At 27.1% G+C, this 8,167-nt stretch overlaps 1 long non-coding RNA gene across 1 annotated transcript; it reads left to right on the top strand.

Moving 5' to 3' along the window:
* Positions 1 to 319: 319 nt before the first annotated feature.
* On the top strand, positions 320 to 7,778 carry LOC126301120 (uncharacterized). The gene is made up of 2 exons (XR_007552924.1): positions 320 to 1,457; positions 7,266 to 7,778. It is a non-coding gene; the product is annotated as an uncharacterized LOC126301120 (long non-coding RNA).
* The last annotated feature ends 389 nt before the right edge of the window (positions 7,779 to 8,167 follow it).

The raw sequence follows: 8,167 nt of genomic DNA on the forward strand, positions 1-8,167 counted from the left end.
ACAGGGGAAAAATAATAAAGTAGGTAATTAGATATAATAGGAATTGGCTGCTCCTTACAAATTAACTTAATAGTATCTCTAAATAGCTGAGGAATTCCAACAAAACCTACCTTATTTGGACCCTTTCGAATCTGGATATAACCTAAAACCTTACGCTCTAATAAAGTTAAAAAGGCAACACTAATTAAAACACAAATAACCAATAAAAGAAAATTCAAAATAAATATAAATAAATCATAAAGTATCAATACTATTTGTAGAAAAAATCTACATAAACGAATTCTAAATTCAACACATTAATCTGTCAAAATAGTAAATAAATTAATATTAATCAATATAACAAAAAATATTTTAACCATATGGTCCTTTCGTACTAATATGGATTAATAATATTAGGATAGAAACCAACCTGGCTCACGCCGGTCTGAACTCAGATCATGTAAGAATTTAAAGGTCGAACAGACCTAATCATTGGGCTCCTGCACCCAAAATTTTTCTTAATCCAACATCGAGGTCGCAATCTGCTTTGTCGATATGAGCTCTCAAAAACAATTACGCTGTTATCCCTAAGGTAACTTAATCTTATGATCATAAATTATGGATCAAAATAACAAACATAAATAAATGATATAATAATGAAGAGTTTATCTATTCTTCATGTCACCCCAACAAAACATCATCATTAAAAATAGAAAGACAAACAAAAAACTATATAAAAGTAAAATGTCAAGCTCTATAGGGTCTCCTCGTCCTAAAGAAGAATTTAAGCCTTTTGACTCAAAAGTTAAATTCAAAAATTTATTAAGAGACAGTTGATTTCTTGTCAAGCCATTCATTCCAGCCACTAATTAAGAGACTAATGATTATGCTACCTTTGCACGGTCATAAATACCGCAGCTCTTTAAAAATACGCTCAGTGAGCAGGCCAGACCTCAAAGTATTAACAAGAGGACATGTTTTTGATAAACAGGCGGAAAGCAATTTTGCCTAGTTCCTTATAATAAGTTCACAAGGTAAAAATTTTATACAAATAAATATACTAATTCTATCATTATTACAAAAGTTTTAAAATTAAATTAATAATCTTAATAAAGAACCTAAAATATTTATAAAATCAAAATAAAAAATAATGAACTACAACGTAATCTTAAAGATAGCTGGTTTAAAGCTTACTATTATATTTATATAAAATAAATTATAGGTTATTACCACAAAGCTTATCCCTTAAAGAATAAATAAGTTAATATTTTTACTTAAAAAATTAAATAAAACCAAATAACTTTAAAAAATTAAATTTTTTCTTAAGAAACTAGATATTTTGGGAAACGATTAACATCTCATTTCTATAAATAATTTAATAATAATTATGATACATTAACTATAAATTATTTATAAATCAACCCAAATCGAGACAAGTAAAATAAATACTAAAATTTTGATAAACCCTGAATCAAAAGGTACAATAAATAATATCTACCTAAAAAAATTTAAAATAATATTTCATAAAACACTTACATTACCAATACACTATAATTTAAAAAATCAATTCTATAAAATATACTAATAGAAAATACAATAAAATTATTTATATTAAATAATTAAATAAACATAAAATAAATATAATAAAATAAATATTCAAGATATCCTGATTTGTACAGAAAAATTTTCAGTGTAAATGCAACACTTTACTAATAAGTTATATCTTGAAACTCTTCCTAGATACACTTTCCAGTACATCTACTATGTTACGACTTATCTCATCTAAATTGAAGCTACATTAAAATAAAATAGAATAATCAATAATGAGAGCGACGGGCGATGTGTACACATCTCAGAGCCAATATCAGTTAAATTAAATAAATAAAATTACTATCAAATCCACCTTCATTAACAGTATTTCACTATCAAATCCGTTATAAACTAAAATCTATTGTAACCCACCTCCTCTTAAATATAAGCTGCACCTTGACCTGAAATATTTTATAATTATAAATCTTGAGAATTATAACTCTAAAAAGATTCTCTGATAACGGAGATATACAAACAAATAAATTAAGTAGAGTAAATCGTGTATTATCAATCATGGGGTAGGTTCCTCTGAATGGAATGAGATACCGCCAAATTCTTTGGGTTTAAAGACCTTAACTAATAGTACCCTGGTAAATATAATTAACATTTAAAATAATAGGGTATCTAATCCTAGTTTATTATTTAAATTTCACAGATTCATAAAAAGGGCCACAAATAAATTTTAACATTTCACCTTACAAATTTATATTTCAACCCTAGTAGTATAAACAACTGTTTTAACCAATAATATTCACTTGTATTAATCGTATAACCGCGGCTGCTGGCACGAATTATGCCGATAATAAATCAATTGCTAAATCCAAAATCACTTGATAATTAAATCAAATTACTGCAAAAAGAACATTTAGTCTAACAAAACTTACATATAATACAAAGAAAAAGTGAATAAACAAGCAAGAATAAAACTTTTAAAAATAAAAAATAAGAAATTTTTAAATTTATTAAATCAGGAAAAAATAAAAGATTCAAATATTTAAAGAAAAAAAAAGAAAAAAACCACAAACATTAACAAAAAAAAAGAAACGCTCCCCTGTATGACCACAACAACTTCTCTATTATATATAATTAAAGATTAATATGGAACATGTATAGCAATAAATGTATTATATTCTTTCTTATTTAATCTTTCTTTTCACTAATAAATAAAGAAAGATTAAATAATATAATAAATATATTTTATACAATTATGTAATTTAATATAATATGTTATTAATATGATTCTTTTTTATATTAAGTTAACTTATATATATGTTAGTTAAATAATCTAATTATAGATAATTTATATTAATTATATTATTATAATAAATATAATTATTTATATTAATTATAATATTTTATATTTAAAATTAATAATGTTATTTATTATATCCAATTATAATAATATTAAAAATTAAATTACATATTATTATATATATTATATTATAATAACCTATTTTAAGCTAAAAACATAAGTAGCTATAATCCTAGGTAAATAAGTGTATTAAAATAATCAATTGATAATGATAAAATAAACTTATAATCTTTTAATTTTAGTTAAATGTAATATATAAATATAAATCATTTATTATATATATATATATATATATATAAAAATAAAAGGAGCAGGATAAATTAATCCTAATTAAACAAAATAATACATAAAATAATTTCAAAAAAAAACTTTCGATTTATATATTAAATAAATGAAGTGCCTGATTAAAGGGTTACCTTGATAGGGTAAATAAATTAAATAAAATTACCTTCATTAAAATTACATGAGATAGAATTAAAGTACCTCCTTTAGTATCAAAAACTAACGTGCATCATACACCTTAATGTAAAAAGGTAAGCTAAACAAGCTAATGGGTTCATACCCCATTTATAGAGGTATCAATCCTCTCCTTTTTAATGACCAACAACTCTACAAAACTTCTCTTCCTATCAACATTAATGATAGGAACGATCCTGTCCATTTCATCAAATTCGTGATTTGGGGTTTGAATAGGACTTGAGATCAACTTGCTTTCATTTATTCCACTCCTAACAAGAAATAAAAATATAATAATAAACGAATCATCAATTAAATATTTTATTGTCCAAGCAATAGCATCGACAATACTATTATTTTCAATTTTGCTGATTCAAATAAAATATCCAATGGGATGGGAAACAGAATTTATCCCATCAATAATAATTAGATCTAGATTATTATTAAATATTGGAGCTGCACCTTTCCATTTCTGATTTCCAGTAGTTATAGGAGCATCAAGATGAAATAATTGTTTAACATTAATAACATGACAAAAAATCGCCCCAATAATGGTCTTATCTTATTGTATTCAATTAAGAACTTTCATTTGAACAATTATTATCTTAAGAATTATTATTGGGGCAATAGGAGGTTTAAATCAAACATCCTTACGACAACTTTTAGCATATTCATCAATCAGACACCTAGGTTGAATAATTAGATCATTAACAGTCAGAGAAAACATCTGAGAACTATACTTCATTATTTACTCACTATTAAGATTAATTATAGTTTAATTATTTAAGCAAATAAATTTATTTTTCATAAATCAAATTTATTCAGCCAGAAATATAAAAACCGAAATTAAATTCATAATATTATCTTTACTATCTTTAGGTGGCCTACCACCATTCCTTGGAGTCTTACCAAAATGAATTGTAATACAATCGTTAATAGAAAACAATATAACAACTATTATAACTATTATAGTTGTATTAACCACAATTACACTCTACTACTATATACGTATTAGATTCTCAGCTCTAATTATATGATACACAGAAAATTCGTGATCTATAAAGATAAAGTCCCAAAAATTAAGAATCATTCTTCCTGTAACAGTAATAATTTCAACAATAGGATTGATTTCAACATCAACCTTAATTTTATTATACTAAGGACTTAAGTTAATCAAACTAAAAACCTTCAAAGTTATAATTAAAAGAAAAATCTTTTAGGCCTTAGTAAAATTTTACACCTCTAGAATTGCAGTCTAGAATCATAATTGAATATAAGACCTAAATATGGTAAGAGAGAAAACATCTCATAAGTAGATTTACAGTCTACCACCTAAAATTCAGCCATCTTACCGCAAAAATGATTATTCTCAACAAACCATAACGATATTGGTACTTTATACTTCCTATTTGGAGCATGAGCAGGAATAGTAGGAACATCAATAAGAATACTTATTCGTGCTGAACTTGGTCAACCCGGATCTCTAATTGGGGATGACCAGATTTATAATGTTATTATTACAGCTCACGCATTCGTAATAATTTTCTTTATAGTAATACCTATTATAATTGGTGGATTTGGTAATTTACTTGTTCCACTAATAATTGGTGCACCAGATATAGCATTTCCACGAATAAATAATATACGTTTTTGATTACTACCACCTTCACTAACCCTTCTTCTTACATCTTCTATAGTAGATAATGGTGCTGGTACAGGATGAACAGTTTACCCTCCTTTAGCAGGAGCTATTGCACATGGGGGTGCATCTGTAGATCTAGCTATTTTTTCACTGCACTTAGCAGGTGTATCATCTATTCTTGGTGCAGTGAATTACATTACAACAGCAATTAATATACGATCAGAAAGTATAACTTTAGATCAAACACCTTTATTTGTATGATCTGTAGCTATTACAGCATTACTTCTCCTTCTTTCACTTCCAGTTTTAGCAGGAGCTATTACTATATTATTAACAGACCGAAATTTAAATACATCATTCTTTGACCCTGCAGGAGGGGGTGACCCAATTCTATATCAACATTTATTTTGATTCTTTGGACACCCAGAAGTTTATACTTTAATTCTACCGGGGTTCGGAATTATTTCACATATTGTATGTCAAGAAAGAGGAAAAATTGAATCACTTGGAACATTAGGTATGATTTATGCTATACTATCAATTGGACTAATAGGATTTATTGTATGAGCACATCATATATTTACAGTAGGAATGGATGTTGACACACGAGCATATTTTACATCAGCAACAGTAATTATTGGTGTACCTACAGGAATTAAGGTATTTAGATGATTAGCTACATTATATGGAACTAAATTCAAGTTCAATCCACCATTATTATGAGCTCTAGGATTTATTTTCCTATTTAAAATTGGTGGATTAACAGGATTAGTATTAGCAAATTCATCACTTGGTATTGTATTACATGATACATATTATGTAGTAGCCCACTTTCATTATGTATTATCTATAGGAGCAGTATTTGCAATTATAGGAGGTGTTATTCAATGATATCCACTATTTACAGGATTAACTATAAATAATACATGATTAAAAATCCAATTTACAATTATATTCATTGGAGTAAACTTAACATTCTTTCCCCAACACTTCCTAGGATTAGCAGGAATACCTCGACGATACTCAGACTACCCAGACGCATATACATCATGAAATGTAGTATCAAGAATTGGGTCTACAATTTCTATTTAAGGAATCATTATATTCATTGTAATTATATGAGAAATAATGGTTACAAACCGAGCAATTATATTTAGAGCTAACATAAGAAGATCAACAGAATGACTACAAAATAACCCTCCTGCAGAACATAGTTACTCAGAATTACCATTAATCTCTAGATTCTAATGTGGCAGATTAGTGCAGTAGATTTAAGCTCTACAAATAAAGGTTTGACCTTTTATTAGAAAATATTTATTATTGGCAACATGATCAAATTTAGCTCTTCAAGATGGAGCTTCACCATTAATGGAGCAATTATCATTCTTTCATGATCATACTATGGTCGTATTATTATTAATTACAGTAATTGTAGGTTATGCCTTAAGTTATATATTATTTATTGCCTATACTAACCGTAATATACTCCATGGACATTTAATTGAAACAATCTGAACAGCTTTACCAGCAATTACATTAATTTTTATTGCCCTTCCATCATTACGACTATTATATTTACTTGATGATTCAGTAGATGCAATAATTACACTTAAAACCATTGGACGACAATGATATTGAAGATATGAATACTCAGACTTCATAGACGTAGAATTTGACACTTACATAACACCAGAACAAGACCTAGAAAATGATGGATTTCGACTGCTAGATGTAGATAACCGAACAATCCTACCAATAAATACAGAAGTACGAGTATAAATAAGAGCATCAGATGTTTTACACTCATGAGCAGTTCCTGCATTAGGGGTTAAAATTGATGCAACGCCAGGTCGGTTAAATCAAGGAACATTCACAAGAAATCGACTTCGATTATTCTTTGGACAATGCTCAGAAATCTGTGGAGCAAACCACAGATTTATACCAATTGTAATTGAAAGAACGTCAGTAAATTTATTTATTAAGTGATTATCTAAGATAATTTAAGGAGTTAGTTAAAATAAATAACATTAGAGTGTCAATCTAAAGTAACTAAAAAAATTAGTACACCTTGAAATTCATCAGATGACTGAAAGTAAGTAATGGTCTCTTAAACCAAATAATAGTAAATTAACGACTACTTCTGATGGGGAAATTATATCCAAATCCCTCAAATATCCCCTCTTATATGATTATCACTATTCATTATATTTTCAGCTACATTAATCTTGTTTAATCAAATAAACTTCTTCTCATTTAAACCTAACCTTATTAAAAGAGTTGAAAAAGGAACAATTGAAATAAAAAACTTAAATTGAAAATGATAACAAATTTATTCTCAACATTTGACCCATGAACTAACATCTTTAATTTATCATTAAATTGAACTATAACATTTCTAGGACTATTATTAATCCCATCACTATTTTGACTTACACCATCACGAATTAACATTATCTGAAATAAACTAAATTTAACCTTACATAATGAATTTAAAACACTACTTGGACCAAAATCATTTAATGGAACAACATTCATTTTCATCTCAATTTTTATTATAATATTATTTAACAATTTCATAGGATTATTCCATTATATTTTTACTAGAACAAGACATTTAGCATTAACATTTGCAATTGCCCTACCTATATGACTAAGATTTATATTATTTGGATGAATTAACCATACTAATCATATATTTACACACCTTGTACCACAAGGTACACCGCCTGCATTAATATCATTTATAGTACTAATTGAAACAATTAGTAATGTTATTCGACCAGGTACATTAGCAGTACGGTTAGCAGCAAATATAATTGCAGAACACTTATTATTAACCTTATTAGGAAACACAGGACCATCTAAAGCAATAAACTTAATCTCATTACTAATTATTGGACAAATACTTCTATTAATTCTAGAATCAGCAGTAGCAATAATTCAAGCCTATGTTTTCTCAATTCTAAGAAATCTATACTCTAGAGAAGTATATTAAACCTATGTTAACAACTCACTCAAACCACCCATTCCACTTAGTAGACTATAGACCTTGACCATTAACAGGAGCAATTGGAGCAATAGTCCTAGTATCAGGACTAGCAAAATGATTCCACCTATTTAATATTAACTTATTCATAATTGGATTTGGAATTACCCTACTAACCATAATTCAATGATGACGAGATGTA

This window comes from Schistocerca gregaria, unplaced genomic scaffold (genome assembly GCF_023897955.1).
Source record: "Schistocerca gregaria isolate iqSchGreg1 unplaced genomic scaffold, iqSchGreg1.2 ptg000043l, whole genome shotgun sequence".
NCBI classification, from domain to species: Eukaryota; Metazoa; Arthropoda; class Insecta; order Orthoptera; family Acrididae; genus Schistocerca; species Schistocerca gregaria.